Below are 12479 nucleotides of genomic sequence, written 5' to 3'. Positions count from 1 at the left end.
AGATTGTGCTCCCAAAATTTCGGGGAAAAAATCGAGGACCATGTGCATTCCCGCGGTTCGACCAACTTTTCACCAAATTTTATGGGCCATTAGATATGATGATAGAGCACATTCCAATGTTACAGTTGATTTTGAGATGTTTTGATATGCAAAATCGGGCCTAAATAGTAAAAATAAGACATAATTTTTAGAGTAATTGGGTATTTACTTGATTAATTAAACAATATTTGTTTAATTATTTAAGTTCCCTATTATCTTTTTACACTTAAGCTAACATTAGGTGCACAATAATTAATTCTTTTATTAATTATTATGTGCAAGCCTAGGTTTTCCCTTTTAGGGTTTCTTGACCTATTAGAGGTTATTTTTCTTTTCTTTGTATCATTATGACATTACACTTTTTTGGTGAATATTGAGCTCTCCTCTTTTGAGCATATTTTTCCCGTGTCTTTGTTATTCAGATTATTTTTGCTTCATTGATTCTCCTTGTAATAGATTGTTTTTAGCTTGCAGAAGATCTTTAGGCTCCTTTGGTGTTGTGTTTCTCAACTCCAACATGGTATCAGAGCTCAGATCTACAACCATCTGTTCCTATTTTTGAGATTTTTTGCATTGGAAGTAGATCTAGGGTTTCAGACAATTTTTTTTGTGTGCTTAGGGAAAGGCCTTTTTTCTGAGCACTTTGGGCCTAAACAGACCTCACCATTGTGCTCAGAAAGGCCCAAAAACCCCTATAGTCATATAAAATTTGTCCATTTTTGACTCCTGAGCATCTGGGTGATTTTTTTTCTCCAACACCAAGTCGTACAGCTCTGACATGCAAATCGAGAAAAAAAATTTCAAATGTTTTTTTTTTTTTGCCTTTTTATGGCATGCAGGCCAGTTTTTTAATTTTTTTATTTAAAAATCACACAAAAAACAAAAAAAAATTTTAAAAAAATTAAAAAAACAAGGAGGGCACAAATTATTTTTTTGGGTTTTAGGGTGCTGCATAGGTACCCGTACTGACAGTCCGGCCACCGTACAGTGACCGACCTGCCAGTCAGGGCCGCGTACAAGTTTCTACCAACCTCGGCCCCCACTGCCAGCAGCCCTCTACGGCCCCCTCCAGCCCCCACCGCTGGCACTTCCCCCACCACCGGCCCCACTCCCCGGAGTTCCCCGCCAGCCACCGCCCGGCCCAGCCCGACTGTCGCCGGTGTTCTCCTACAGCCGCCGCCACCGCTCCGCCCAGAGATCCCCACCACCGCTCCTCTCGTAGGCTCCGCCCAGAGATCTCTACTTCACCCAGGATCACCACCTCCGTCTGACCTAATCACCACCGCCGCCGCCCTCTGACCACCTCCTCCTGCCTTCTCCACTCTCTAGCATTTTTTGAGAGGGGGTTGGTTTTTTGGGTCTATCTTTAATATCCGAAGTTGGATTTTGGAAAACAAATAGGTGTCGGAAAACTAGTTTCAAGCCTGACGTCATAGATTTGGATTTTTTCCTGCATCTTTTGTTTGACTTTAGTTTTTTCTAGTCAAAGTTGAGCTTCTTTTCTGCACTTCCGAGCCCATAGAATCGGAAAACGGACTCCATTTTTGAAAAACAAATAAGCGTTGGAAATCTCTCAACATGCTCTATTAAGATTTGTGATCTTTTTCCTCAAACATTTCCTTAAGTACATGAGATATCAGTTTGAATTTTTCTGCTTATGCACTACTTCCTTCTCATCAGTATGTACTAGGGTTTGGGTTTATCTATTGTGGGGGGCTGTTTTTCCTTGCTTCCTATCATTTATATCAGAAATCACAAACACCAAAACTCTCAAAACAAACAAACCCTTCTGCATCTTCTGTCTAGTCTGAAAGATCACATAATAAAAAAAACCAACAAGCAGGTTTAGGTATAGAGTTTTTCTTCTCATGGCCAATCCTTCAATTGAGTTGTTGACTTCACACAACTATCACATCTGGAAACCCTATATCATGAGGCTCCTCAGGGCATGAGGGTTGTGGTCTTGTTTGGATGAGGTTCAGCCAGTATTGCAACGTCCTTATGAGCTTCTTCAGCATAGGAAGAAGATGGATGAGGCTATGGGTTTTCTCTCCTTGCATGTCTCCGATAGTCTTCTATTTCACCTTGATGAGATGCTCACTCCTCGGGCTACGTGGTTGAAGTTTGAGTCTCTCTTCAGGAGGGTCAATGAGATTCAGGCATTGCAGATTGAGGCCAAGTTGGTTTCTTTGTCACCTGATTCCTTTCCCACCATTGAGGATTTCTTGAGCAAGTTCAAGACTACCCGATCTGTTCTTCAAGGATGTGGCAAGATCAAGACAGACACAGAGTGCATTCATTTGATTCTTTCGAAGCTTTGGGGTCATTTTTAGTTTTTTGCCTCTACTTTCTACTCCACCATAGATGTCTTGGGTGCTCGTTTCACCATGCCTACCTTTGATGTCTTTTGTGAGCATTTGTCTCATGAGCAGTCTCATCTTTCTTAGCTGGATATGCTTTTAGGATCCAAGAACAAAGCATTGATTTCTTAGTCTTCTAAGGAGAAACAAAAACAGAAACCCAAGCCGAAGAAGCCTTCTGCAGGTAGTGAAAATCCCTCCAAGCCTGCTCACAAGTCTAAATCTAAACCACCATTTCCTCCCAAGCATGGGAAATCTTCATAGTCTGGTGAGTCTTCCTCCAAGACTAAGAAGAAATCAGGAGATACTTGCAATTTTTGTGGCAAGGAAGGACATCCCATTTCCTAGTGTTGGAAATGTTTAGAGGCTTTAGAGGAAGCCATGCAGCAGCATCACATCTCCTCCCCTCAGGCATCTTCTCCTTCCACAGGGAAAGGTCATGCTCTCACTGCTCGAGCTTCTACCTATGGGTCCACATGGATACTTGATTCTCGTGCTTCTCACCATATGACTCACACTCAACAGTTGGTTACTTCCCTTGCCTCTTGTGGTACTTCACAGATTGCAGTGGGTGACTCAGTTCATCTTTTCATCTTGGGTTCAGGTTCTATCTCATTGGATGGGGGTACTCTATAGGATGTTCTGGTTGTTCCTGACATCTCAATGAACCTCCTGTCCATTTATCAGATTTGCCACTCTGGCTCTGGTAAGACAGTTGAGTTCTCACTACATGATGTGGTTATTTGGGACCTCCATGACTCTGATTTGGTTGTGGCTACTAGGAGTGTGGATACGACATCTCGTCTATATAGATTTGATGGATTTGAGCCCATTGTGGGTGTTGGTTTGTCTCTTATAGCACATGTGGATCCAGTGAGTAAGCTTTGGCAGGAGCGCTTGGGCCATGTCAATTATAGATATCTTCAGTAGATGAGTACACAGGCACTTGTTATTGGGCTCCTGCAGATTTCCTGCACTGATGGTGTTTGTCATGGTTGTGTGCTTGGAAAGCATCACCACGATCCCTTTCCGAAGGGAAGATCCCCTCATGCTTTGGCACCCTTGAAGTTGATGCACAATGATCTCATGTCATTTCCCACTCCTTTTTTTGGGGCCAAGTATGTGCTCACTTTTATTGATGACTTCTCCAGATGCACATGGGTGTAATTTCTTAAGTACAAGTCTGATGTCTTTGATTCATTTTGAATATTCAAGACATTTGTTGAGAAACAGTCAGGTTGTTCTATTCGACGGATATGTACAAATAATGGGGTGGAGTATGTGAATCAGGCTTTCAAAGATTTTTGCACTGAGCATGGTTTGCAGCATCAGTTTATTGTTCCCTACACCCTGTTAGTGAACAGATTTTGCTCTTTGCATTTAAATGTTTAATTTTAGGACTCTATTACCTTCTTTTAAGAACAAATGGTTCACTGAATAGTTGGATCGGCATTTGTTCAATCACCTCCCTCTGAATTTTTGCCTAGGTACAACTCCCTATCTAGATTTTCATAAAGTATGTTTTTGTTTTTATATTTATATCCAAATGAAAGCTTTTAACTAGAAAGCGTATAAGGCTGCCTATATCATTCTTGGATGAAAGGCTATAACTTTCCTCATATCTCATAAATAACGGAAACTATCTTCTTAATTTTCAAAGTATGTAATTACAATAACTGAAACAAAGTTCAATATACTTCTTCCAAATAAAGACGAATAGATTCAGAGAACATGAATGCACCCACAAACATGAATCTTTTCCAGAGTAATCAACACATTCAAAGGAAAGAACATTAGAGGAATAATGAAAAACTGCAATGAAATAATCAAATACTGTTTTTTGATCGGATAAACATGTGCAAAGACATGTTATCTATTCAGATTCAAAATGCATAGATCTTTCTTCTCCCCAAAAACAATATCACCAAATTTCATATATATATCTTTATGTAATCAAAGACATAATGATACATCTGCTAATCTTTTTCCACCATAGATTTCAACCATCTGATCTCTCCTTTGATTAGGAATAAGAAAATACAAAAACAAACACACGTTCCAGTTTTTTGTAAAATCTGTTACTAAAAATCTAACCCTTCTACCATTGATTCTACTTAATTTATAGTCTAAATGGGGGGGGGTCTCCCTAAAAACTTGACCACTCCCTGATAAAACAGTTACGAAACCAACAAAAAGTATTTTGGGACAGCTGTCCCGAAGTTTTTGCATAACTATGAAAAATGTTTTGTTTTTAAAAATAAAGAAAACAAGCCCAAACCAGATGCATTATGTTATATCTCATCATCACCCTCTTCTCCGTCTTCACGAGTGTCATGAGAAGCCATGAGTTCTTGGATCATTGATTGGCTTGGGATTTTCATTGCATTAAGCTTCGCCTTTGCCACCTCTTTATTCCACTTGTGTTGCACCATTTTCTCTGAGTGCTTCGGCAGCTGATCATTCCCAATGAATACCATTGATTCAATCCTAGCCACTTTGGTTATATCCTCCGGCGTGAAACTACTCCTAACTCTAATCTTCTCCATGTTCAACTGGAACAACTTGACTGCTTCCTGTGTACTTGCCCTGTAGATTCCTAGTTCCCAGTCATAATTGGGATTAACCACTTTATTATCTTTGACAATACTACTCTGCAAATCCTGGAGTTCATAGACGGAGGTTTGCATTCGCAATTACCAACTAAAAGGTGAGCACCCGCCACATGATAGTCTTCTTAAGCACAAAAAGTTGGCATTCATCAGATACCAACTTAATTGAATGTTCTGTGAGAAATCTGGTAGTTCCGTACTCTTCGATTTTGGTAAACAGAGGCAGGACATTTTTCCATTTGTGCTCTTCTTTCTCCCATGGTACAAGCTGATTTTGGATTTTGGAAATCAGGCCCTGTACCTCACCACACAACTTCTGGGAGTTGGTAATGTATTTTTCACCATCTTTGATTACTTGTTCAATCCATTTTTTAACTGCTTCAGCAATGCTCTTAGCCCATTGAACTTGATCCATCAACTTCCTATTTTTTGGAGAAGTTGGGTCAAAATTCTCAGTGGCATGGGATATTGGCATTGCTCCAAGGCAACTGATGCTCTCGATGAATTGAGCCAAAACACTTATATGTCTTTTAAGGTCTCTTTTCTCCCGTCCATCCTTCTCTGATCGGGTAAGCATCTTCTTCGCTGATACTTGAAAAAAATGGTTATCTATATCCCTGCTCATCTTTCCCAATTCTATTTTTGTTATTTCAAAATCATCAGAACCGGCCTCTTTGTTCTCATCTCTCGGTTTGTAAGAAGCAATTTCCACCGTCCACTTACCAGTTTCCTCGTCATTGTTTAGGTGCGTGGTGGTCTTGAACCTCTTTGGCTTTGGATTCTTCTCAGAGTACTTGGCAACCATCTTCTGAATTGGAATGGTCACACGAAGAGAGCTCCTTTTCTTGTTCACTGAGGTTGTTAACCATTTAGGAGTCGCAGTAGAATGAGAAGTTCCTTCAATCAACTTTGGGGGTAGCATCATAGCCACAGTCACCGTTTGGGAGTCTAGAGCACAAGCAACTTCACCATCCAAATCTTCAATTTCAAAGATCTGAGCTTCAAGCATGACATCTTTGGCTCCCATATCCTTGACTTGGTCCATCCTCTTCTGGGCGACACTACGTGATCGAGTATACCGAGGGGTACTGAAATCCAGAGGTGGGCTAGGTCTGTGTCTAGGCGGAGCCGACTTGATTTCCTTACCTGCACGAACAGGAGCACTGTTAGAAGGACATTTTGGTGAAGACATACTTCTCATATAAAGAGGCTTGGCGTCTGGCTTCATTGCTTTCTTCTTGGCCACCCATGCCACTGTTCTATCCAGAACTCATTCAGTTCTCGATTGAATGTCATCATTTTTGTCTTCATCCCAATTAATTGGGGGCATTTCAGTCTCTGTGTGGGTTAAATACCCTGGTTCAAACAGTTCAAGATAATCTTCTTCAAGCCCTTTAATATCTATCTTTATTTGCAAATAAATAACTTGTTCCAGCACCAGTCTCATATTTTCTCTTTTGAAGACTTCAAGTTCATCTGAACAGTCTTCCCAGAAATCTTCTAACTGTGGCGTGGGAAGATAAGGCATTAAACCAAGGCTCCAAGAAAATCCTTTGTTGTCAAACCCTTTTCTTTCAGCATACAGAGAGAAATTAAAATTTCGAAGGTCTGCTCCTATACTTAGTGCATCAGACATTGAATTACAGGATAACACTCCCAAATGTATTGGAAAATGACCTTCCCACTTGTCCTTTGGCTGTGCCTTCTTGACCATGAAAGTTAGTTGTCTGCATACTTCTACTAGGACAAAACAATCAAAACAGAAATGTAGAAGCTTGAAGGGTTCCTCTTCAAAGCCTCCCACTCGTATATAGAAAAAGCATGGAAACTGGATGTAAAAGCTTCTGAACTTCTTAATCAAAGTCTGCGCCTCATCTGAAATCCGTTTGGCTTTTGTACCTTTCAGTTCATGACACATATCGCCTAGGAATGCATTATGTACCCTTCTAAAATCTTGTAGGGCATTGTCTTTTTGTAGCATTGGATAAAACTCATACACCAGAACATCTTCTTTAGTGGGCTGCTTGGGTATGCCGGTTAACTCCTTAACACAGGCCAGACAATACAAAAGATACGAGGACATGAAAAAGTTTTGCTGAAATTGCTTGGCTAGACTCAACTACTCTTTCATTGAATTAGCAATTAACTCTACCCAATCCAGATATTGTTTTCCTTCCAGAACTAATTGTACATAGCAATATATCCAATTATCAAAGCTATAAGCCTCGACAGAACCTCTGGCTCAATGTAACAGAAGCATTACATCATGGATATGTGGAAACATGTGGTTCTTGTTAGGATTTTTAGGCAGTCTAGAACCACCTCTCTGAGGGACTTTCAACCAGTACTTCGCCATATTATTCCTGTGTCCAGCTCTATCCGCATTGAACTCACTAATTGACTGAGCAGGGGAGAAATTAGAAAACTGATAATTTGGTATTTTGAACACTGAAGAAATCACTTCATGGTTAATGGCGAGAAGGGTTTCGCCATTATCTCTTTTTATGATTTCAAATACAGGGTCGTATCTGGCAATACACTCCTGAACAAGCTCTGGACAAGGGATTGCCAGAGGAAAGGCTGCAGCTTCTAAAAGTCCACTACTCAAAATCTCTATACAGAAAGACTTATCAACACCCCTGAACACCCTTTCTTTCAAATCTTCAACGTTCTCACCCTTGAGGTCAGTACCACTAACTATGGCTTCTATGGACGCCATGCTAAAGACGTTTCCAAACAAGTGCAGGGTGGACTTCATGATTTCAAAACAAGAAACCCAAACTTGATTGCAATGAAACCAAACCTCTGTATGAGAGAAAATGCAAGGGAAAACACTAGAGAGAATAAGGAAGAACTCACCTTCACAGCTGTATAATCGGACGACGGCTAGCGGCAAGAAAAACTCCTATCCAGGGTTAATATAAACACAAGTCCAGCAGCAAGAGCAAATGCAGAACACAAATGATTTTCATACCTTATAAAGAAAGGTAATAATGCAGACACATTAAATGCAATGATTTCACAATTTCATTCCGAACGCGGCAAATTGATAGATTAGACCCCCGCACGCATGCATTGAATGCATGGCGGCGTACTTTAAGAAACTGCTAGTTCCCGCAACGTTCACTTACTTCAAAAAAAACCAAAGAATGACATCACTTTACAATATGGTTCTGCCTCTTCGTATTTAGCATCGAACCAGCATCGAACCTGTGTGAACATCTTGAACCAACTTCTTGAGTGTTCAAGTAGTTCAAGATGTACGCCGCGTCAAACAGTTGACCACTTTGCTGTGTTGAACACATTGAACATATTTGAACCCTTTGAACTTAGTTCAATAAGTTCAACACAAATATTATGTCACCAAACAAGAAAAACTTTATTAAAGAGCCGCTGCAAAAACTTAGGGAAAATGTTAGTACGAAGAACCTTTTCTGAACACTTTGGAACCTATTGAACCTAAATGAACATCTTGAACCTAGTTCAGAATGGTTCGACGCGTTCAAGGAGTACAATGAATTGTCCGAACTTGAATGAAAATGACTAGAGAAAGGACTTGAGGCCGCATTTAAAGACTTGAACCAAGGTAATATGGTATGAACTAGGACTCCAACATAAAAAAGGAAATTATGACCCATTCTCGGCATGAAGAATAAATGATGCAAAAACACACCCCTCAGCAGAATGGTGTCACTGAGCGCAAGAACAGAACCTTACGGGAGATGGTGAATTGTATGATTCAGTCCAGGTCCATGGATTCGTCTTTTTGGGCTGAGGCAGTCAATTGTGCCAACTATATTCAGAATCGGATGCCTCATAAGGCTATTCGACATATGACTCCTGAGGAGGCTTGGTCTCATAAAAAGCCTGATGTTTCCTTTTTTCAAGTGTTTGGCAGTGAGGCATGGGCTTTTATTCCTGATGCTCAGAGGAAAGCCATGGAGCAAAAGAGTCAACCACTCACTTTTGTTGGCTACTGTGAGGATGTTAAGGCATACAGGTTGTTTGATCCTGATTCCAGAGAGGTCCTGTTTTGATGAGATGTTCAGTTTGATGAGCACCTTCCCACAGTGGATACCCTGACTCCAGTGTCTACTCCTCTACCTCCTCCTTCCACTGCATCTCTTCAGGATCTTTTTGAGGATTATTCTAATGATTGTGCTGATGATCCACCATTCCCACCTCCACTTGCTCCACCTCAGCTGCCCAAGTGGGCTTGCTTTACTGTTGAGGCAGCAGGTCCTCTGGCCGGTGATCCTTCAGATACTCGTTGGACATGTTCTCATACTGTGGGTTCTAGTCTTTTGAGTCATGCTATTTCAGATGATCCTCAAAAGTTTTTAGAGCCTACCACTCGTCCTGAGTGGGATTGTACTATGGAGGAGGAGTATTCTTCTTTGATGAGGAATCATACTTGGGATCTCTGTCCTCTTCCCAAGGGCAGAAAGATAGTTAGGTGCCATTGGTTGTATCACACCAAGTATGCTGCTGATGGTTCCATTGATAAGTATAAAGCACATCTTGTTGCGAAGGGTTTTTCACAGGTTAAGGGTATTGATTACTTTGAGACCTTTGCCCCTATTGCCAAGATGAACTCCATTCGCTTTGTACTATCTCTTGCATCTTCTTAGGGTTGGCCTGTTTTTCAGATGGATGTGTAGAGTGCCTTCTTGCATGGGGATCTACAGGAGGAAATCTACATGGAGTAGCCTCAGGGATTTGTGTAGTATAGTTCTTTGGTTTGCAAACTTGGGTGTTCCTTGTATGGTCTCAAACAGGCCCCTCGAGCTTGGTATGAGAAGATGGATTCTTTCTTGCTCTCCACTCGGTTCACCCGTAGTCATTCTGATCACACAGTGTACATTCAACTTCTTGAGGGTGAGATCTTGATTCTTGTGCTATATGTTTATGATCTCCCCATCACCGACAACTCATCCTCTATGATTCAACATACTCAGCGAGCCTTGATGGATCAGTTTGAGATGACAGATCTTGGTCTTCTGCACTATTTCCTTGGTCTTTAGGTGATTCAGTCTTCTGATGGGATCTACATTTACTAGTAGAAGTATGCTCTTGACATGCTTCGACACTTTGACATGCTTTATTGCAAGCCTACTCACACTCCATTTTAGTCAGGGGTTGTTTTGACCACCGCTTGCCCCACTCCTTCAGTAGATTCTACACTTTACAGGCAGTTGGTTGGCAGTTTGTTGTACCTGACTCACACCTATCCTGATGTTTCCTTTGTGATTGGCCTTATCTCTTTATTCTCCCATGATCCTCATAAGAGTCATTGGCAAGTAGCCAAATGTATTATGCGGTACATTCAGGGCTCTAGTTCTCATGGCATTCACTATACATTAGGGAACCCTCACATTGTTGGCTACACTGACTCCGATTGGGCTGGTGATGTCACTGATTGGAAGTCTATGTATGGCTTTGTTTTCTGTCTTTTCTCTAGTCCTATCACATGGTCTTGCAAGAAGCAGTCTGCTCATGCATTATCATCTACAGAGGCTAAGTACCGAGCTGCTGTGCTCGCCAATTAGGAGATCTTATGGCTTCGACAGTTGATGATTGAGTTTGGATTTCCTCCTGATAGTCCCACTGTTCTTTGGTGCGACAATCTGAGTGCTATTCATATTTCCCGCAACCCGGTAGAGCATCAATGGATGAAGCACAATGAGCTTCACATGCATTTCATCCACCAGTTGATTCGAGATGGTGTTCTCATTTTGGAGTACATTCCCACTGCCAAGTAGGTTGCAGACATCTTCACGAAACCTTTTGCATCACCGCGCTATCTTCAGTTGCGCTCTATGCTTGGGGAGAAGGAAGTTGTCCTTGGGGGGTCTCTATGAGGCCTTCCTTCCTTCTTCTTCTTTCAGCATGTTCTTTAATCGCTTTTTGGAGAGGAGTTTTTTCCCACTAGGTTTTCTCCTTTTTTCTATTTCATAGAGATTTCATTGTATTTGGGTACCTGATCAGGCCTTGTTGCTGGGACCCATCTTTCCTGCTTTTTGTAGCTATTCTAGGCTTTAGCTTCTCCCTAAGTCTAGCTTAAGACATAATTGTTAGAGTAATTGGGTATTTACTTGATTAATTAAACAATATTTGTTTAATTCTTTAAGTTCCCTATTATCTTTTTACACTTAAGCTAACATTAGGTGCACAATAATTAATTCTTTTATTAATTATTATGTGCAAGCCTAGGTTTTCCCTTTTAGGGTTTCTTGACCTATTAGAGGTTATTTTTCTTTTCTTTGTATCATTATGACACTACACTTTTTTGGTGAATATTGAGCTCTCCTCTTTTGAGCATATTTTTCCCGTGTCTTTGTTATTCAGATTATTTTTGCTTCATTGCTTCTCCTTGTAATAGATTGTTTTTAGCTTGTAGAAGATTTTTAGGCTCCTATGGTGTTGTGTTTCTCAACTCCAACAATAATTAGGGTTTATGATTAAATGATTCATTGGAGGAATAAGATGAAAAGGGGCACACTTAGGGTAAAAGGGCCAACTTTAGAATATGTATAATGATGAAACATGACCTTAGATTTAATTAAATTAATTAACTAAATGCTTAAAGGGGAATTAGAAATGCAAGATGCAAGACACACTAAGGTGGGTGCTAACCTAAGTGTGAAACTGTACCACCTTAGCAAGGGTACAATTTACGACACTACATTTAGCCCCCACTTTAGCAGTCATATGACACTATGTGCATATGCAAGCTAAAGTACATAAAGTAAACATCATTTGAAAAAGGATATATCCATAAGTTGTCGAACAAAGCCCCTAGTGGTATCTGCAATACACAGTTAGGAGGCACACCCTACAAAACCACATGTTAGATCACAAAATCACCTAATTCTTACTAAGGAAGGTGATGAAATTCATGGCTAGCTATATACCCCCCCTATTTCAACTTGCTTATTATTGAGGTGAAACATGGTATCATGTTTTCCACAACGAATTGTGATAAATATTTTGACGAAGAAAGTTTGCAACAAGTCTTTATTACTTATCCAAGCATGTTATGGGACTAATGCAGAGCGAGAGGGAAAACTCATGATTCCAATGCCACCAACGGTGTGGGAATTAGAGCTTCCTAGCTCAAGATATGATAGATTGAAAAAAAAGTGCATAAATGAGGGTTTTAACTTAAAAACATAAAGTCAAAAAGTGCATAACACATAAATATGAAAGTGACACCTTCATTTGTTACTTTCAAACTTTTTAACACTATTCACTAAAGAGGAGCCCACATATAAGCCATCATGCCTCGATGCCAACCTGAGTGACCTACGTGCCAGTCTATACTCATTGACTGACCACTCGACGAGGTGAGTTGACCTTTCATTGACTCCATTTGACTTTTTCATGCTTTCATGGTTTTTAGGAATGATGATGTCATTGCCTAGTTTGGGCTTGAGTCCCCTCTTCGGACACCTAGGGGTCCTAGGGCACC

Source organism: Cryptomeria japonica, chromosome 8 (genome assembly GCF_030272615.1).
Source record: "Cryptomeria japonica chromosome 8, Sugi_1.0, whole genome shotgun sequence".
Classification (NCBI taxonomy): Eukaryota; Viridiplantae; Streptophyta; class Pinopsida; order Cupressales; family Cupressaceae; genus Cryptomeria; species Cryptomeria japonica.
This window is presented reverse-complemented; position numbering follows the sequence as displayed.